Source organism: Peromyscus maniculatus, chromosome 6 (genome assembly GCF_049852395.1).
Source record: "Peromyscus maniculatus bairdii isolate BWxNUB_F1_BW_parent chromosome 6, HU_Pman_BW_mat_3.1, whole genome shotgun sequence".
In the NCBI taxonomy this organism is placed as follows: Eukaryota; Metazoa; Chordata; class Mammalia; order Rodentia; family Cricetidae; genus Peromyscus; species Peromyscus maniculatus.
Genome location: NC_134857.1, coordinates 12548213 through 12569935, shown reverse-complemented (window position 1 = coordinate 12569935; position 21723 = coordinate 12548213). Strand labels below are relative to the sequence as shown.

The 21723-nt window shown below is 45.7% G+C and overlaps 1 protein-coding gene across 5 annotated transcripts in view; it reads left to right on the top strand.

Annotated features, from left to right (window-relative positions):
• Pld1 (phospholipase D1) overlaps positions 1-21723 on the top strand; it is a 211329-nt gene that overhangs the window by 35587 nt on the left and 154019 nt on the right. For 2 of the 5 annotated variants that reach the window (XM_016000798.3, XM_006971171.4), the window contains exon 1: positions 9669-9815. The exons of the other annotated variants lie outside the window; for them this stretch is intronic. The gene's annotated coding sequence lies outside the window, so the exon portion shown is untranslated. Of the gene's footprint in view, positions 1-9668; positions 9816-21723 lie in introns of those variants that run through there. 5 annotated transcript variants of the gene reach the window in all.

Genomic DNA, 21723 nt, shown 5'->3' with positions numbered 1-21723 from the left:
CATCTGTCATTCTGGTCCTCTAGGCCCTGGTCTTTAACATGGTGTGTTCTCCTGAGTTACATGTATCTTACCCCAGGTACATCAGTCTATTTCTGCCAATTCAGAATTCCACCTCCTCCTACATCTAGCATCATTAGACTTCCTTAGCTTTTTTGGATCATTTTTATTTTTCATAGATTCCATAGCAGCCTCCTTAAATATCTCTTCTTGAATCATGTTAAATGAAATAAGCTAGGCACAGAAAGACAAATACCACTTTTAAAAATTTTTTTTTTAACATTTTTTTGTTGTTGTTGTTTTGGTTTTTCGAGACAGGGTTTGTCTGTGTAGCTTTGCGCCTGTCCTGGAACTCACTCTGTAGCCCAGGCTGGCCTTGAACTCACAGAGCTCTGCCTGGCTCTGCCTCCTGAGTGCTGGGATTAAAGGTGTGTGCCACCACTGCCCGGCTAAAATTTTTATATAAAAGCTAAAACATAGATGTCCTAATGTAAAAAGGAGACTAGTGCTTCCCTGAGCCCAGGAAGGGTGCTGAGGGGAGAAGACAGAGAGACGAGGATTAGCAGGCACCAGGATGCATTTCAATGGGAATATTAACATCTGTATTCTCTATATAGTACAGTGGGATAATTAGGGTTGGCATCAGTTACTATTGCCCTGATAATGGACTGGAACCTGTAATCCAAATATACCTTTCCCCCAAAAATTGTTTTTGGTCACTGTTTTATCACAGTAATAGAAAGCAAACTGAGACACATGGCTTTTTACCCTTCTTCATTAAGTCTCTCGAGAGGGGCATTTCCCCAGAGAGGCCTCCCCTGAGAATGACACCTGAAAAGTGTGCCACCTCTCTGCTCCCCATTGTTCTGACTCCCCTTGCTCTGCTCTTCATGGCATGGAACATGGCACGGTTTTATATTTATGTCTTTCTGTTGTTGTTTGTTTGCTTGTTTTCCTTTTTACTGCCGAGATCAAACCCAGGATCATGGCCTGCTAGGCAAATGCTCTACCACGGAGCTGTATCCTCAGCCTGCATGCTGTAATTTTTGTTAGTCTGTTTTCCCTCATAGAACATCATCTCCCTGAAGGCATGGGCTTTTGGTTTTGTATCATTAATTCTAGTAACAGTGCTTCTTACTACATAGTACATGTTAAACAAGTGTTGAATGAATGACCTCGGCCAAGACAACATTTCTGGCTTCATTTTCTTCATCTGAGAATGGAGATAATAACAGTATCTATCATATTGGCTGAACATGAGTGGAAAGTAAGATATGGAGTATGGTGCATATTGGTGCTATCACATTGCTTATTTTGTGCCTGTCAAATAATAGAGACAACTTAAATTGCTTAGGATCAATCGATATAAATGAATGCCATGGGGGGTGGGATTTGTCTGTAATACACTTTACAGGGATTGCCTTCAGAGGTTTAAATTGGAATCCACAGGTCCTGATGTCTGCACAGATGGCCCTGATATATGATGGCCTCACCTAATAACTTCCTACTTTGTGACATGACTGTACCCACAGGCCATCCTGTTTTCTTTTAGTACAGTATTCCTTAAATGACAAGATATTAAATCTTTATCATAAAGTAGGCTTTGTGTTGTTTGACTTTGCCAAACTCTAGGCCTATGTTAAGTACTCTAGGCATCCTTATGATAATAAGTTAATGATAATCAAGCCAAATTAAATAGAATGGGGCACAAAAAATGGTAGGGGATTTGTTGGAGAAATGGGTTTTGTAGAAGAGGAATGAAAAGATAGACGGGCAGTATTATCAGAATATATCATATATTAAATTATGAATAAATAGTTTCTGAATTATAATGCTGTCCGTCTAGCTTCCTTTTGAGGCAGGTCTGACTTCCATTCTTTTTTGAGACAGGTCTCATGCAGTCGAGGCTGGCCGTCAACTCACTGTGTAGCCAGTATGACCTAGGATTTCATGTGTGTACCTGCGTGCTTCGTTTGTGTGGTGCTGGAGACCACACCCAGGGCTTGGCTCATGCCAGGCAAACAGTCTCCAGCTGGGCCACGTTCCTAAGCCCTAGTCTGGGGTCATGTACTTGACTCTCAGCATTTTCAGTGTCACCAGGTCTGTTGGGAGGTGAGATGGCGACGAATCAGGGGACAGCTGATACATGGTGTGGGGGGTTAAGTGAGTAGGCTCCCACAGGCTCGTATGTTTCAATACTTGTCTCCAGTTAGTGAGACTATTTGGGAAGGATTAGGAGGTGTGGCCTTTTGGAGGAGGTGTGTCACTGGGGTGAGCTTTGAGGTTTCAAAAGCCCATGCCCTACCTACCCAGTCAGATCTCTGCCTCATGCTTGTGGATCAAGATGTAAGCTCTCAGCTGCTGCTCCAACACCATGCCTGCTGCCTGCTGCCTGCCGTGAAGGTCACGGATTCTAACTCACCCGCTGGAAGTGTAAGCCCTAGAGAACCTCTTTCTTCTCTGAGTTGCTTTGGTAATGGTGTCTAATCACAGCAATAGAAAAGTAAGTAAAACACATGGAAAGTTACGTGCTATGCCACATTTAAAAGGCCAGTCTGAGTAATGCAAAAACCTGCACTCGGCTTCTGGCTAAAGAGCATGGGCAACAGGAATCCCTTTCTTAAATCGTGTAGGGAAGGAAGGAAATGATTCTGAGTGACTGGCTGAGAGGAGAAATTATCCTGGGCTTGTTGCCCGTTGAGTTTGTTCTTCCAGAGAGGGCAGGGCCTGGGTGTTACCGCTTCCCCCTTCCTGTACAGCCATGTAGACTGCATAGTGTTCAGGCGCCCAGAGGAGGGTGCAGCTCTTCTGTTGCTGGAGCCCAGGAATATAGCTGACTGTGACCTTGAAGTTCTGGTTTTCTATCCTTCACCTCTAAAGTGCTGCAGTTACAGGTGTGTACCACCAAGTCCCACTTATGAGGTGCTGGTGGCCAAAGTTGGGGCTTGGCAGAGGCTTTGTAAGGATCCTACCCAATGAGCTGCATTTCCCTTCTGCCTTTTATTTTTAACTCATAGATTGCCCTATGGGTTAAAGCGAAATCACCATTAATGTGAAAAGAAAGTATGCATAATATATGAGCAGCCTGTGAACTGAATAGTTTATTTTAAAAAGGCAGGTTACCTAGTCAAACTTGAGACAAAATTTTCTTGAAATTATACTGTTTTGTATAAAACTACAGTAATATAGAAAGGTTAAAGAGACCAGAGAGATGGCACAGAGCACTTGCTGTTCTTTCCGAGGACCTGATCTTGGCTCCCAGCACCCACATGGCAGCTCACAATCATGAGTAACTCCAGTCCAGAGGGCCTGACAGAGGGCACACACACACACACACACACACACACACACACACACACACACACACACACACACACATACTCAAACATATCCACATAGATCAAAATAAAACAAACCTTAAAAAATCCCAACATCTGCTTTAAAGAGTTTTACACAGAAGGATTTTCAGTTTTGTGCGATCAGTCCTGCGAAGATGGTTACACTTCGGAGGTTAGACTAGGTATCAAAGTAGTTAAGGAAATAACCCTGTGAAAGTAAGCACAGCAAAGTAAGGTCCACGAACAGGAGGGACCAGGACAGCTGCTGCAGACAGGGTAGACACGGCGGCGGAGACAATGAGGAGCATTGTCCTTTCTGGCCATCCTGCAACACGCGTCACAGATAAATAACAAATGCCAGTTGGCGGGCACAGAGAGGAGAACAAAGCCCATGCCAGCTAGCCCGTCTAATTCCAAACTAATTGCTTTTGCAGAGGCTTCTGTTTGGGTTATGGACGATGGAAAATTAAGCAGGTATATACTGTAAATCTCATGATTCGCACGTTGGAAATCAGAAGAGCTGTGGCTAGAAGCCTGGGAGAAGGGTGGGGTCATCAGTAAGCTCTGCACTCACTGGGACTTCTTATGATGGGTTCTGACTGGTGTGGGGGCGAGGGTGGGCTCTCCTGTGTTCATGGACGGGGATCCACTTTGTGGGTGACAGATACCCCAAGCCAACAGGTCTGGTCCAGTGTGGGGGTCAGGGAATGGTATTGTCTTACGAGGCAGCTTCTGCTGAGGTTCAAAGCAGGCTGGGATGCCTGTCTTCCGGTCTGAGTGCTGCACAGAGCTGAGGAGCTAGAAGAAGTGGAAGTAGGTTGTTTCCCTCAGTGAAGAGATGAATATTTTTATTAGGGTATGCAGTCAGGGATAGAAGCAATGTGAGTTAGGAACCCTGCTTTTGGATTCTGAAACTGAATTCTGGCTTCTACTCACACTGGTGTTTTCTCTTTTAGATTTTTATTTTATTTTTGTGGACAAAGCATGCTATGGCATACATGTGAAGGTGGAGTTAGTTCTGCTCTTCCACCTTTACACGGTCCTGAGGAGCAAGCTCAGCTCACCAGGCTTTGAGGCAAACACCTTGACCCGATGAACCACCTTGCCACCCTGGGGCTCCTTTTCTAAGAGTCCTTTTTTTTTTTTTTTTTTCAACACAGGGTTTCTCTGTGTAGCCCTGGCTGTCCTGGAACTTCCTCTGTAGACCAGGATGTCCTCAAACTCACAGAGATCCACCTGCCTCTGCCTCCCGGGTGCTGGGATTAAAGGTGTGCCCACCACACCTGGCTATTCAGTCTTTTATGACTTCTCCTTTTGTTTTTAAACATTCTTTTTCTTTTTTACGGCAGGACTCATGTTACCCAGGCTAACTTCTTTGAACTTAGTATTTAGCTCAGGATGGCCTTAAACTTCTTTCTTTCTATCCCCCCCCCCCCCAACAAGATTTCTCTTTGTGGCTCTGGCTGTCCCGGGACTCCTGCCTTTCCCTCTCAAGTGCTGGAATTCCAGTCATTCTCCTCCACACCACATGATCTTAACCTTTTGACCCTTCTGCTCTTCCCTCTAGAGTTCTGATGTTACTGGCATGCACTACCACACCTGGTTTATGTCTTGCTGGGGACTGAACCCAGACCACGTACCTGCCACATGCTGAGCCACGTATGTGCCACATGGGTGCTCTACCAGCTGAGCCACCGCGGCCCTACAGATCAAAGCCTTCTGTGTGCCATGGGGACCTTTGACATTCTAATAGAGCTAATGAATCTCTTCAAAGAGAATAAAGGGATTCATTAGCTCTATTACTGCATAGAATTGAATGTGTTAAAGTGCCTAGGACTACAAAGTAACTCAGTAACTGAGAGTTGCAGATCCGACAGGAAATACATATTGCAATCAAATCCTGTGGGATCCTCTTGTTTAAAGTGCACAGTGGCATCGAGGTGGTAGGTCTAATGACCACCTATTGAATTTATGATGCATGGGCACAATACTCTGAGATTTTAGTGACAGCTGTGACATGTCCTGAAGTCATCTTTGACTTCTGTTAATGACAAGTTACAAGAAAGGATGCTCTTTTTAAGTCAAGACCACATTGATTGATTTATTTGGTCATGGCACCCATACAGAAGGCGAGTACAGCTATGTTGAATCACCTGTCTCCTCCACCATGTAGGTCCCTGATAGACCTCAGGCAGTCAGGATTAATGGCAGGCACCTTTACTGGCTGAGCCATCTCCCTGGCCTGAATTTGGTGCATGGCTGCAAACATTTGTTATTGAAGGAAGTACTAAATCTCAATTCAAGATCAATGAAAATAAAACAAACTTCAAACCTAGATCTTAAATTTTGTCTGAGGGCCTCAAAACCCAAGGGCTGCCTACAGGAGTCTCAGAACTCTAGGTCCACTTACAGGAACCTCAGAACCCTAGGGCTACCTACAGGAGCCTCAGAACCCAAAGACTGGGTACAGGAGCCTCAGAAACCCAAGGGCTGCCTACAGAAGCCTCAGAACCCAAAGACTCGGTACAGGAGCCTCAGACTCCTAGGGCCATCTACAGGAGCCTCAGAAACCCAAGGGCTGCCTACAGGAGCCCCAGAAGCCTAGGGCTGGCTGGAGTCAAACCTTCCTCCACAGGCTGCTCTGTCTTGGTTGGGCTTCCAGCTGCACACCTGCCTGGCTGGGTGCAGGACTGGAGCTGGAGCCTCCTGGGCCATACTGGACCTTATCTTTGGGAGACAGCAGGACCTGGCCTTCCACAACTGTGCTGTTCACGGCCACCCTGGCTCTCCTTGTTCCCCATCCTGTTCTTCTTGTGCTCCTTTGCTCTGTGAACAATGTTAATCCTCTGCTCAGCTCAGCTCAGCTCAGATCTGTGTTCCTGAGGGAGCATGGTGCTATCAGGCTTAGCTCTGCAGCCTCCTTTTTCTATGTTTCAAATGGGTTTAGATTTGTGTGTGTGCGTGTGCGTGTGCGTGTGCGTGTGTGTGTGTGTGTGTGTGTGTATGAATGTATGATGTGTGAAGTGGGGGAGGCTTGGAGGTCACGAGCCCCCGATGTGGGTGTTGAGACCTGACCTGAAATCCTGTGGAAGATCAGGACGCACTCTTAACTTCTGAGCCATTTTCCCAGCCCCCAGCCCCTGTACAGCCTTATTTATTATCAATTTATTTGTATGTATATGGGTGTGTTGCCTGCATGCATGTCTGTGCACTACGTGGGTGCTCAGAGGCCAGGAGAGGGCATTGGATCCCCTGGAACTGGAATTACAGATGGTTGTGAGCCACCATGCAGGCGCTTGATGTGGATTATGCTCATTGTTAATAATAAAGCTGATTTGCTGATGGCTGGGGAGGAAGAGATTGAGCTGGAGAGTCAGACTAGGAGAATTCTGGAAAGAGGAAGGTTTGTTATGAAACATGATGTAATGTATGTGCTATTTAAAGAGTTGCTATGTCATGGAGTGACTGTCTTATAGTATAACAACAATTATGCTGTGAAATTGTAATTCCTTAGGGATAATGGCAAGAAAAAGTTCAGACATGTTTAGTACAGATATGTTTTCCTCACAACTCTTCTCCATCTGAGGTTGGTTGACCCATAGATGTGGAGGTTCAGAAGCTCATGGTAAGGACCAGTGACTTTCTCTCTAGGCCTGACTCTGTGGCTGTGTGGCGTCAAGACACTCGTCCTTGGACAGCTCTGCCCTCTGGAGTTCACCAGGTCCAGTTTTGCATTGGGCACCTGGCATCCATCCCCGATGCAGCAGGATCTTCAAACCTGCATTGCTCATTTTAGTCAAATCTTGAGCTTGTTTAGATGTTGCATCCCAGTGTAATTTCATTTTGCTGGGTTTTAAGTATTTTCACCCTCACGGAAGTTGCCATCAGGCTTGGATTTTAGAAACATTAACTTATATGACACTAAAGGCAAGCATACTCCTGGACACACCCGTGGAGGTCAGAGGACAACCTCTCAGGCGTGGGGGTTTATCGTCTACTTCACCTAGCCTGAGAAAAAGTCTCTGTCCCCTGGTCCCCATCCCCTTGTGCTGTGTGCCCGGCTGGTTGGCTCCTGAACTATTTGGGATTCTTTGTTTCCATGTCTTTGAGAGATTATAGACATGTGCTACCATGTCCTGCTTTATGTAGCGTCTTGGGATTGGAACCCAGATCCGTGTGTTTGCACAGTAGGCACTTCACTGAGCCGTCTTCCCAGACTGAATCCTTTCCCCTGCATCATTGAGACAGTCTGGAGTAGCCCAGGCTGATGTCATACTTTGTAGCTGAGCTTCGGTCCCCCCTCCTCTTCCCTCCCAAGTGCTAGGATCACAGGAGAGCTACCACACCTGCTGATTCTAAGAGCAAACCCAGAGCTTTGCACACTCCAGGCAAAGCTTCCTATATCTCCATGCCTAGAAGGAAATAAATTCTGACAGAAAAGATAAGTCCTAAAGATAGACTTTCTCTCTTAAGATAGGGTTTCAGTGTGACCAAGATCCTCCTGCCTCTGCCCCCTGAGTACTGGGATCACAGGTGTGCGCCACCACACTCGGGGAGAAGAAACTGCAGGATGAAGGAGGCACAGTCCCACCACCAGCTCACCTGGCTGCCTTGGGGTCTATTTGTACATTTCTGTTTCAAAGCTGGTGCCAGGGCGACAACATGACTTGTAAGGGGAGAAAAAAATTATTACAAGATAGAGGTGTCCATGGGAATACAAATCATCAAATATGTTGGCCAGCTAGAGCCACATAACAGAGATGGCTTTATGTTTAATTATGTTTTGGCATCAACATTCTGGAGAAATATTCTACTTTTGTAGGTGAAAAAATCTTAATGATTCCTAACAGCACATCACTTGTGACACCAATGTTGTCTTGACTGGTTCTTCCTTCCTGTTCTTCCAGCACCCAGACTTCCCCTGAGGTCTGTTACCACAGTCCTGGCTTCTCTTGTTTCTGCCAGCAGGTGGGGTACTGGCTCTTTTTAAACCACGAGCTCCTTACCTGCCAGAGGCTGGTTTTCCTCTCAGTGCCGGGATTCTCCAGTTAAACCCTAGCCTGGTGAGGGAGATGGAGGTGGCTGGTAGGTCTGAGCTGTGTCTGGGTTTCCTGCCTGCCATTGTTGAGCTAATATGCTCAAATCCCTTACGTAGGTGTTGAGTAACTTAGTTTTAGCAGAAATCCATATAAGTCTGCTTGGCAATGAGTTAATCAGTTTTTTCTTGTCCTGTTTAAGTCTGTGTTACAGTATGGAGAAAATCTGGATCCATTATGTTAAAGTAGATCTTATTTAAATAAATTAGAACTTTATTATAAGAAAGTAGCTAGTCCTTGAGATTGACATTGTTCCTGGGGTTGAAAAGTAGGGGTCACTTGTATTTATTGTGAGTGCACTATGTTAAAAAGCTGAGTGAGCAGCATTGTGGAACTATATTGACTCTGTTTTATGGTTTATCCTCTTGAAAATTATCAATTACATTTTTGTAGAATGAAAACTAAATTTAGATTGTTTATTTTGAGACCATAGTATATGATATTGAAAGATAATAATAAAGTTAACAATATCTCTAACATTTTATCTTTTGTGAGTCCACATGCGTTGGAGTGAGTCTGACCTTGTGAAGGTCAGGGGATGAGCCCAGGGAGTCAGTTCTCTCCTTCATATTTGGTCCTGATCAGTCATCAGGTTGGCAGCAAGTGCCCTTCTGGAGGAACTGTCACCCTGGCCCCTTGAAACAAATCTTTTTCGGAAATGATAAACTGATGTGACAAAGTTGACTTATATTTGCGGACCTGACTTAGGAAGTCCTTTGACAGATTTTCCTTGTGAACAGTATTAATTTTTGAGCTTTTGTAAGTAATGTGGTTTTAAGTTTCTTCTATATTATGTGAAAATTGAAAGCTAGCGATAGTATGAGTTTGATTCTCAGAAACAATGCCGCCATACATCTCTCTTATAAAACATGAAATTACAGTGCTGTATGGTTTCGTGATCAGCACCACTTATAAAAGTCATTTCATGGCCCCAGTGGGGGTGGGGGGAGACTGTATTGCCCTTGTTTAACGTGAATCAGCCCCTTAATGCGGTGTCTGGGGGAGAAAGGGAATGAGAGTTCTCTTTGTTTAAGTGTGTACATGGCTTTTCTTAGGCGACCAGTGCAAACCCGAAGACTCCCTAGCTCCTTCTCCGCCAGGCTTTTCTTTCACACAGCAGTGTCTATTTAGCATATGGGGTGTGGTTTCGACTTCATTACCGAAGCTTATAGGCTAAAGTGCTCAGTGGGCGTGGCCGACTTGAATTGCTTTTAGGGAGCCTGCCAAAGCTGAGCCTGGAACAGGACGGCTTTCCCTGTTTATGTGGATTCTTGGGGTAACAGTTTCCCCCCATCTCGACTTTCAACTGCTTTGGACATTAGTTTATAGGAAGGATTCGTTCTTTAGAGTAAAATGGAGCGACTCTGTTTGCCAGGGGCCTCAGGTTAGTACGCTTTGAACTTTCTGTTTTGTGTCAGATTTTCTTTCTGTGACGGCAGGGAGATGGTGGCCCACAGGAGGAGGCTGGTGCTGTTGCTGCTTTAGAAGAATACTTTTGAGTCCCCTGATCCTGTGGGGCTGGATGTTACATTCTTCTGACTAAGAAACTTTTCTGTCAATCTAAATGGAGCCAAGAGGAAATAGCATATGTGTGTTGGAGTCGTAATTTAAAGGGTTGTAATTATTTGTAAGCATTTTTTATTTTGTCATGACTTTCTCTGTGTCCTTCAAGTACAGCTAGGCAGAACTCTGATTTTTATGCATAATGATTTTATTTTAGTTTTTGAGCTAAGCAGTGTGTTGTATTCTAGTAAGCCTATTTTCTCTCATTTTACTTGCTGGATGCAGTTTCCCCTGGGGCCTACTCCTCAGAGTTACAGTGGATCAGGTGTCATTTCGTTTTCACTCTAGAAACCCTGGTGCTTTTCTAGACTGCCTTGTGAAATGCCTACAGAAAAACCGATGTGGATAGAGCATCCCGGTGGGCTCAGAGGGGACCCAATTTCTCACTGGTTTGCTGTTGTTTTCATTCACAAGTAGCTCCCTAAAATATGAGGTCACCCTAAAAAATAAATGATTGTAAAATTGGAGTATGATGTGTGAGACATGAAAGTCATGTTGATAACAATAAAGAAATGAAGCCAATAAAATTAAGTGCCAAGAGAATAGCTCTCTCAGTTTCCCAGAGTTACAGAGGTAGGGAGCAATTTTGCCTCTGTTCATTCGCCCTGGAGCCATCTGGCATGAGACCACTCTGCAAGAGGGCTTCCACTGGACACTGCTTGAAAGCATGTGCCTTTGGGAACTGTGGCTTCTCCGCATTGTATGTGTAAGCATGCATCGGTTCAAGTGGCTAAACTAATGTTTTAAAATATGCTAATATATGCAAATATGTGTCTATCATTGCCTCTCTTCTCTTTGTGTTTCAATGGGACAGGCAGTGAGTCAGCATCTTCTAACATCTTTTTCTTTTTATTATTTTTAAAGATGGAGGGAAAAGGGAAGCAGAAATGCGTGTGTGTGTGTGTGTGTGTGTGTGTGTGTGTGTGTGTGTGTGCGTGCGCGCATGCGCGCGCACGCGCGCGCCTTTAAGGTGCTAAACTTAAAGACTCTTGATATTTCTTGTCTATGCTGAAGCTGATGCTGTAAAGTGTAGGCTGTGAGTCATTTCAGATTATAACCCTGTACTTTATACCCCTCAGACAGTGCCACAGTTACATTATTGTCCCCACCTCACCAGGGACTTCCTTTAACCTCAAATTCACCAGGCAACTTTAGCTTCCTAAAAAGACCAAGATCGCTCTGGCTTTCCTATACTGCAAGATACACTGTGTGTATGCTCCTACTGCATACGGCCATGCTGTGATACACTGTGTGTATGCTCCTACTGCATACGGCCATGCTGTGATACACTGTGTGTATGCTCCCACTGCATACGGCCATGCTGTGATACACTGTGTGTGCTCTCACTGCATATGGCCATGCTGTGATACACTGTGTATGCTCCCACTGCATATGGCCATGCTCTGATACACTGAGTGTATGCTCCTACTGCACACGGCCATGCTGTGATACATACACTGTGTGTATGCTCCTACTGCATACGGCCATGCTGTGATACACTGTGTGTGCTCCCACTGCATATGGCCATGCTGTGATACACTGTGTGTATGCTCCCACTGCATACTGCCTTGCTGTTGTGTAGTTATTAGTTATTAAATGGGATGGTGTTCTAGAGAGGGTTTCTCTGTGTAGCCCTGGCTGTCCTGGAATTTATTCTGTAGACCAGGCTGGCTTTGAACTTAGAGATCCGCCTGCCTCTGCCTCCTGAGTGCTGAGATTAAAGGCATGAGACACCATGCCTGGCTAAATGCTATTAATTTAAATCTTAAAGAGAGCATTTATCAATCTGATTATTGATACCTGGTGATTTTTAAAGAAAAATATCAAAGTCATTTCACTCATTGATGACTTAACTGTGCTAAGTGAGTATGCATAAATCTTCAAGCCTTATCTTATGAGTTCTGGCAACCTCAGCTTGTTCCTTTGTACTTGTGAGCTTTTTTATCCAGCAATGAAAACAGAGTAACAATGCACCTCTGGTTGAAAATAGAAATAAGCAAAATGACAACTAACTTAATAAGTGGGAAAATACCTACAAACCAGATTTTAGGGGCTTTTTCAGAGCATATACACATGAAAGTACGTGTTCTCCAAACATAAGGAAGGAGTATGAAGGCTATGCAGCAGAGTGTTCAATATCTGAAAACCAGGGCTGAACTATCTAAGCAATCTAGACTTACACCTTATAGCAGTCATATGGTTCTCATCATCTTGGCAGACTGGTCTAGCACACCCTATATATATATATATAGCACACTGCATATTTGGCTCAGGTTAAGCAAACATCAGCATCTGGCTGGTTCTATACCATCATATCTCAAGTTGAGCTTTGAACTGGTTAATTTTTATCCCACATCTGGTTTCCAGTCAGGGTGCTGGAGATGTCCCATGCCCATGAGGCAGTTTATGACCCAAGCGATGACCCAGAAGCATACAATGTTAGTTTTTCCTTTAGAGTGAATCTAAGTCAAGGTTGGAGACAGTCCACGGGCAAACTGTCCCACCTCAAGCCAGCCACACCGGAAACACTGAATCTCATGGTGCCAGAAGGAAAGGCCCAGACGAAAGGCGTGACTAGCGGAGAGTGTCTGTGCTGTTGGACGGCTTTCGTCAACACATCTCACTTAATCACGGAATCCCGTTCATTCTTCAGATCACCCCCTTCCCACAGCTGTACAAGATCTGGGAGGCCCTTGAGCCACAGTGTGTGGTCCCGTCAGATTTTATTTGGGGACCAGAGTAAACATTGCCATCCTTAACCCCACGGTTCTTGCCCTTCACCCTGCTTACTCAAGACACTAGCACGCAAGGCCTTGTGCTCATACACCAAACATGGAGGAACAGAGTAATCCCATCCACCCAGGGAATTCACTGTTTTCAGAATGACAGTAAGAACTAACTTCCCAGGATCGCAAAAACTGAGAGTCTGTCGGGGCTTAACAAGCCACGCCCTTACCAGCTCAGAAGGATCTGGAGAAAGCTGGAGCTGATATGTCCTGGAGTGGTGACAGGAATGGTCACGTAGGAGCAGTAACAGAGGTCATAGCAATGATAACTGCCCCTCAAAAGGCAGTTCCTGGTGTGGCTGCTCTTGTGAGCCTTTCATTCCAATCCCTATCGACTGCCAAAAGCTTGGTTATCTAAATTATCCCCATTTACAGTTAGCCACTGCCCCAGAGAGTCCAGAAGGGCCGAATCAGCCACAGTGCTGTGTCCTAGATGAAGTTCTGTGCTGGGGAAGACAGGTAGGTTCCTGTCTTCCCTGCTGTGTATTAGTAATGACAAGTGATCACGTAAGTGCTGACTTCTGTGCTGATATTCCCATCAAAGGTACCTCATCGGTTAACCGCTGTCACTCAGGAAGGCATGCCCTCCTTGTCCTTTCTCCTCTTAGGTACGCGTGAGTGTGTGCTGTGCCTCCCTCCCTCCTTCCCCTGTTGGTGACAATGGCAGTGACTAATCAGAGTGTAGAGATTGTCTGTGGCCAATAAATAAGGCCAGTGATGGGCTGGGGAGATGGCCAGTTAGGTAAGTGGTTCTCACAAGCCCGAGGACCTTAGCAGTCATGAAGGGAAAGGAAAAAAAAAAGCCAGACCCAACTGTGCTCACCTGTGGCCCCAGCACTGGGGTGGCAGACACGGGAAGATGCACTGGGTTTGCTGGCCTGCCAGCATAGCCAAATCAGTTCAGAGAGCAAGTAAGGAAGATACCTGACTTCGCCTCTGGTCTCCAGAAGCTCCCATGCGCATGCTCACCCCACCCCCTCCCCAAACACTGCCTAAGCTAGAGGTGGCCAGTTGGTGTGAGAATGAGCTCTACTGGATTGCATTCTGTCTTCTACTGACCAAAACTAGTCTTGGAAATTCTTAGACTTTTTAAGGCTAACGTTATCAAATCACTAAGACTAGGAACTTTTTCTTGTTTAGTTTTCTGTCCTCTTCATTCCTGCCCAGCATGACTTCCTGCTGATACAGAGAGCTTGGGTTACCTTGCCAGTCCTCTGGGTTTCTGAAGCCCTACAGAAAGCCAAGAATATGAGATGCGAAGTTTCCTTTAAAATGCAAAAATTCATTTAAAAATGTTGGATGAAAAACTTATGCTTGATTTAGCTAAAACATAAACATTTGGCAATACATTAGAAAATTTAATGAAACATGGTGGTGTAGTCTGAGTAGATTTGTTTGTATGTCTCTGCCTTTCAGTGGTCTGTCTGTCTGCCTCTCTCTCTCTGTCTTTCCCTCCCTCATTCTGTGTGTGTGTGTGTGTGTGTGTGTGTGTGTGTGTGTGTGTGAGAGAGAGAGAGAGAGGGGGGGGGGGGGGGAGAGAGGGAGAGAGAGGTGGGGCTCGTGTATCCCAGATTGGCCTCAAACTCAATATATAGCTAGAATGGTCTTGAACTTGTGATCCACTTGACTGTCCCTCCTAAGTGCTAGAGTACAGGTGTGTGCCACCATGCTTAATCCACACAGTGCAGGGTCTGAGCTCAGGGCTTCATGTGTGTGAACCAAGTTCTGCCAACTGAGCTCCCAGTCCTGGCCACAGGAGTGAGTATGGTAATCTCAAAATTTTAATTTAAAGTTTTCCCTCCTTCTCCTCCTTCCCCGTCTCCTCCTTCTCCTCCCGTTCCCCTTCCCCTTCCCCTTCCCCTTCTCCTTCCCTTCCCCTTCTCCTTCTCTTCCCCTTCCCTTCCCCTTCCCCTTCCCCTTCCCTTCTCCTTCCCTTCCCCTTCTCCTTCCCTTCCCTTTCCCCTTCTCCTTCCCTTCCCCTTCCCTTCCCCTTCCCCTTCCCCTTCCCCTTCCCCTTCCCTTCTCCTTCCCTTCCCCTTCCCCTTCCCCTTCCCCTTCCCCTTCCCCTTCCCTTCTCCTTCCCTTCCCCTTCCCCTTCCCTTCCCCTTCCCCTTCTCCTTCCCTTCCCCTTCTCCTTCCCTTCCCCTTCTCCTTCCCTTCCCCTTCCCCTTCCCCTTCTCCTTCCCTTCCCCTTCTCCTTCCCCTCCCCTTCCCCTTCTCCTTCCCTTCCCCTTCTCCTTCCCTTCCCCTTCTCCTTCCCTTCCCCTTCTCCTTCCCCTTCCCTCCCCCTTCTCCTTCCCCTTCCCCTTCCCTTCCCCTTCCCTCCCCCTTCTCCTTCCCCTTCCCCTTCCCTTCCCCTTCCCCTTCTCCTTCTCCCTCTCCTTCCCCTTCCCTTCCCCTTCCCTTCTTCTTCTTTTCTTTTTGAGACAGGATATCTCTCTATGTAGCCTCATCTGCCCTGGGACTTGCTGTGTAGATCTGGCTAGCCTCGAACTCACAGAGATACACTTTCATTAGCCTTGCAAGTGCTAGGATTAAAGGATGTGCCACTGTGCCCAGCTAAGTTTTTCTTTAGTAGGGATTTTATTATTATTATTATTATTATTATTATTATTATTATTATTAGTGTGTGTGTGCAATCCAGCTGTCTGTGTGGCCTGTGTGGAGGCCAGAGCTTGTTGTAAGGATGGCCTCCTCCATTACCCCTCCATTTTGTGTCTTTCTATTCTGAGTCCCGACCTCACTGATGCTGGAGCTCACTACCTTAGGCTATACTGTGGCCGTGGACAGCGAGTGTGAGCCCTCAGGACCCCGTTATGCCTGCAGTGCTGGGGGGACAGGTTCGTGCCACTGCCTGGTGTCACATGGGAGCTGGGGATCCACACTCAGGTCCTCATGCTTGCCCAGCTTTATCCCCTGGATCATCTCCCAGCCCAAGAATTGATTATTTTATCAGACAAGTCAAAACAGATTGAGGTTACAGGAGAGAGTTCAGGTAAGATGACTTTGTACAGGATGGGAAGATTTTACTTAGTACTTGAGACATCAGCCTAGGAAACACCTTCGGGTGTTTCCCACACAGCCAGTGCATTGTTTGGTCTGACAACAGTGATGACGTCCTGAGGCATCCTTAGAGAAGGTGGGATAACGAAGGTGGGAGACACCTGGGAACAGCCAGCTTTCTTGTTCGGTGTTCCCATGTAATAGAGGTCACTGAAGGTCAGGGGGAGTGCGCCCTCAGGGCCGCAGGTTCCAGTACACTCCTGGGAGCTTCGAGTTTCTTCCGCGTCTCCTTGCTGCTGTTCTACCCTTCCCTTCTGTCCAGTCTAACGCACTTCCCTGCCAGCGACGGAAGCACTAGTTCTGTTTATTCCAGCTTGGGAAAAGCCAAAATCAAGTCAAGTGTCCAGCTCTTACTGACGTAGTAAAGGCCATCCACCACGGCAATCTGCTGCTGTTGTAGCCAGGAAATGCGGCTCCAGTCACCAGTCTGCTCCTCGGGCAGCAGCCAGCTGCTCAGGCTGCAGCCTGGTGGGAATTTTCTTCCTGCAGGTACCGGCTTTGTCGCTGCTGCCAATAGTGAAAACCTCCTAGTTTAGAGAGGTTGACTAGCTGACCTTCTCTCTTTGCTGTGTCTCCAAGAGAGTGTCCTTCTGCTCTGCCAAAACAAAAGAACCCATACTGCACAAAGTCCCTCCCTACTACTTCCTGTGTCTTTATAGTCTTCCAGGTTTCCCTACAACTTTCTGTGATTACTTTCTGAACTCAGCCTTCTGACCCAAGGTTGATTTTATTTAAATTAACACAAATGCAAATGGTGTTTACAGAATTTTGAATATCCCACAACACTCAAAGGATGGGTCCGTGAGCATGTCCTTACTCTGTGGGTCTCTCTGTTTTGGTGTCTGGAATGGTGAGAGTAAGAAAAAGGATACAGTGTTGTCACCTGTTTTACTAGATTAAGTCATTTTGTCTTTAAGAGCTCCAGAATTCCTTCCCTATTCAATTTTTTAAAAAAATGAATGGGGATAGATAATTAATATGAGATGGTTGTAGGTTATGTTGTAAGATTGTTGGGTAGACCACTAGTATCAATTGTCACCTTGGATAAATGACCTACTCTGGAAGGTTCAATCACAGTATTTCTAAAATAGAAATAATAATACCTGTATTTACTTCAGAGGGTTTTTTTTTTAATGACATAAAATGCTCATCACAGTGTTGATGCATTACATATATTGAGCAAGTATTTTCATTGAAAATAAACTGGTGGGTGCTATTTTATTTCCTTTGTTTGGAGTTTGACTATATTCCACTAAGGATCTGAGTTAGTTGCAAGGATATCTATAGACTACTAAATACAAACAAGGGAAGGAAATATGTAAACAAGCAGAACACTGTCATCAAGGGAATATGTAAACACTAATGACAGCAATATTTATAAGATTTATGTAGCTGGCTTTCTTTCTTTTTCTTACTCCTTTCTTGCTCCATTCTCTTCTCCCTCCCTCCCATCCTTCCTCCTTTCCTCTCTCTCTTTCCTGGGGTGCTGGTAGTTGACTCTAGGACCTGGCACATGCTAGGCAAGTGCTGCTGCCACATCGTGTCCTCAGCTCTTATCCAGGTGTAGGCGGACTTTTCCCCCATCTGCCAGTTCCCAAATAACATACACGGAGACTTAATATTAGTTGTAAATGCTCAGCCAATGGCTCAGGCTTGTTACTAGCTAACTCTTACATTTAAATATTAACCCATATTTCTTATCTATGTTTTACCCTGTGGCTTGGTACCTTTTCTCAGTATGTATGGCACACCCATCTTGCTTTTCTCTGTGTCTGCTGCACCTCCTTTGACTCTGCCCCTATTTCTTCCCGGTCCTTAGTTTGGTTGTCCCACCTATGCTTCCTGCCTGGCTACTGGCCAGTCAGCTTTATATTAACAATAAGAACAACACATTTTCACAGTGTATGGGATTATTCCACAGTACCCAGAAACCTTTTCTTTTTCTTGTTTTAATTATATTATTAACTAATTTTGTAATTGTTGTTGAGATAGGATTGAGACAGGCCTGGAACTTTTGGTGTAGACCACTAGGCTGGCCCTTGTACTCAGAGAGAACCACCTGCCTCTGATACCCAAGTGCTAAGATTACAGGCATATGTGAGCATGCCCAGGCACAGCAGGTTTTCTGCAAACTTTTCTTTTAATATCTTTCCTTTTGAGACAAGAGAATAATGGGCAGACATGATCAAATGACAGCCCAGGCTGGGAGAAATGTTGAGCATGTTTAGTCTGTTCTCATACCCATAGGGAGTTCAGCACATAGTGCATGTGTGTGTGTGTGTGTGTGTGTGTGTGTGTGTGTGTGTGTGTGTAGCATAAGCACTTGTGAATTAACTAAAATCAGAGCCCAAACTGTCTTTAAAACTATACCATTAGTAATTAACTTTGCCTAGTCAAGACAATGAGTTTTCCTGATAATAGTTCTGGTTCATAGACGGTACTCACACACACTCTCATTAATAGCCCGTCTCCTTGATTCTCATTATACTTTCTGCATAGAAACACCAACTCCTAAACAGACAGACCCCTGTCACAGTCCTGGCCTTCTCCCTCCACTGCACTTGTTCAAACATTCACAGTCTTGCTTATTGTCTTTTGAGTTATGAATTCCAACCTACCTGCTTTGGTTTCCTGGAATGTACTTTTTATTATGGATGCTCAGTAATCTCCTGTGTGGCTTCAAGGCCTCTTTACAATGTCCCTTTCTAGGGGCAGACTTCCCGAGCATTTGGATTGAACAAGTAGTACAAGTGTGTGCTACTCCTACACCCAGAACAGGAGCACCTGGGGATTAAAGCTGTCAGGGCCTTCTCTTGAGCTCGGCGGGTTGTGGATTGACGTCCTGAAGGAAGCAGTGGGCTTCTCTGTGGTACAAGGCTGGGCCCCACCTACCACCTTTGCTCAGAGAGATTGAGATGCGATTAGCTAGACGTTTGACAATGTGGCCAGATACCAAAGTTCGTGATAGAGTTAACTACCAGTGTTTGAATCCATGCTGATGAGCTATAGTCCAAAGTCACGTGTCTGGATAACAGTCCGACTTGAGCAGCAGCTCATGGAGTATGGACAGAGATTGTTGCTTGGTGGATGGAGGGTCCTTCGAGAACAAGTGTGTTACTGAGACAACAAAGGAGACAGTCTATCTGAACAAGAGTGGTTCTCACCGACTGTTTGCTGTAATACCTAAAATTTTGTTCATGTCTTAGGGCTGGGTAGGTAGATGAGTTGGCCTAGTACGAGGACCTAAGTTTGATCCCTGGAAAAAATACACTTACACATACACGTACACACACACACACACACACACACACACACACACACACACACAATCACATACCTTGTTCTGATCTGGGTTCAGTTCCCAGCACCCACTCACTGGCTAACAACTATCTGTAACTCCAATTCTAGGCACCTGGTGGTCTCTTCTGGCATCTTCAGGCACTGTATACACATGGTGTGCAGATATACATGTAGGCAAAATACCCATATAGAAAAAAAAAACAAAATTAAAGTAAATCTTTTAAGAATTAATTGATTTGGGGCCCAACTGGATCACTGTCTATGGAATGAGCCCCATACTAGTGGTGGCACACATGGATCTTCTACTCTGAGAGCTGACCCTTGAACATGACTATTCTATGAACCCGAGAACCCCACAGCCCAGCCTCTCTCCCTGAGTTTCACTTGGCCAGTCTCCTCGACGTAGCCTGAGTCTGCCTTCCCAGGCTCTTGCTGAAACGCTAAACCCTGGCAAATGCATCTTCTTTTTCCTTCTGTCCTGGTGGGTTGGGAAGCTACTTCTGCTCTGAGTGGTCCCCAGAGGACTGGCCCAGGTCTGCGGGAACATGGTTGCTGCAGAATTCTGGAGCTAAAGTGGATGCACTTTCCTCTTGGAAGTGCTTACATGGATGACACGTTGTATTTCCTGATGCCAGCTCACTCTCGGATGTCTGGCTGGATGACTCTGCTGAAATACTCACACTGTGGTGGCTGGGGTAAGGATGGCCCCACCCCATAGCCTCATGTTTGCATGCTTAGTCATCAGGGAGTGGAACTACTTGGGAAGGATTAGGAGGTGTGACCTTGTTGGAGAAAGTGCATCATTGGGGGTGGGCTTTGAGGGCTCAGAAACCCATGCCAAGTCCAGAGTCTCTCTCTCTGCCTGTGGATCAGGAGGCAGCTCTCAGCTGCTGCTCCTGCACCATGACTGCCGCTGAGCCCCTGACATGATGATAATGGGCTAAACCTCTGAAACTGTAAACAAACCCCCATTATGTGTTTTCCTTGTGAGAGTTGCCTTGGTCATAGTGACTCTCCACAGCAATAGAACAGTGACTAAGACACACTCTATTTTGTCCTCTGGAGCCACAGAGGCAGTATCATACAACCCTAGCTTTGGGCTATTGGAAAGGCCTCTTGTTTTATTTCAGCTGAATGGCCCCAGACGCTGCCAACTGCACCTTGTAATACTACAGCTTTCAGATATTGATATTACAGCTTTCAGATATTTCAGCGTGATGGCTCTTCTCAGACTATCTGTGGTTCCCTCTTTGCTGTTCCTACTGAATGCCATGTTCCAAGTACAGCTAGACTTGAGGCCTGGTTTCTCAGCTGCTTTTCAGGGCTATGGCCTGCATTCTAATTCATCCGTAGTCTCCATCAGCACTGAAAAAGCAACACTATTCACACGTGCCACTTTTTATAGTTACAAATTTGAGAGAGGGAGGGAATCGAGGGAGTGAGTTCATGTCGTCAGGCCTGGGGGCAGGTGCCTTCACCCACTGCGCCATCTTGAACATCCCATTGCGAGGCTTTAGTAGGGTCTGTTGCTGGTGTTGTTTGGACGAGATTGTGGGGCTGGTATTGAGACTCATGAGTGTGGTTTCTTCCTGACATTGCCCTGACCTGTAGGCTTGCCAGGTCAAGGACTCCTTCTCTAGTTAATGTGTATCTGGGTTGCAGTGGCCTCTGGACTTGGCACTGAGTCAGATTCCTTGGCTACACTGCCCCAGATCTGCTTCGTTTCCTGATGGCCCTTCAACTTCAAGCTCTACTGTGATGCAGTTCCCAGATAATCTCAGAAGCCAAAGGACAACTCTTGACAGGTTAAGAATGTGGAGAAGTCAGGGGCTGGGGAGATCATTCCCGGGAAAGAGTGTTTACTGTGCAAGCTAGAAGTCCCGAGTTCAAACCCCAGCACCCATGTAAGAAAATTAGACATGGCAGCTGGGACCTGTAATTCTAGTGCCATGGGGAGCAGAGGGGGAAGGGTCACTGGCACTTGTTGGCTGCCAGCGAGAATTTCTTCCTGTATATTATGCCTTTTCTTAGTTCCAAGAAGCAGTCTTGTAACCAAAAAATAAATATAATTTATTTTATTAATGCAATTTAAATAAATGTGATTTATTTTTCTTAATTTTATTTTATCTTTAAGGCAGGGTTTCATGTAGGTCAGGCGAGCCTCAAACTTGCAATGTAATTGAGGATGACCTTGAACTTCTGATCCTCTTGCTTCTACCTCCCAAGTGCTTGGATTATAGGTATGTGCTACCATATCAGATTTTATGCGGTGCTGGGATTGAACTTGGGCCTCATGCATATGAGGCGGGCACTCTATGTCCTCAGCCTTTTAAAGTGAGAATGAAGAAAATGGCGAGTGAACATGTTCCTTGCAAGGCCTCTGTAGGCAGAGCTCACAGTTTGGTCTCCCCACTAAAGAGCTGAGCTCAGCCAGGTGCTCCTCTAGCTTCTGACTCACCCTCTCATAGAGAGGCAGCTGCCCTTAGATTTGACACTGAATTTCCTGTCTCAAGGTGACATGCCACTGAACTTTATTGAAAAATATCTCACTTAAATCCAGTATAAATTGAAGCTCAAGTT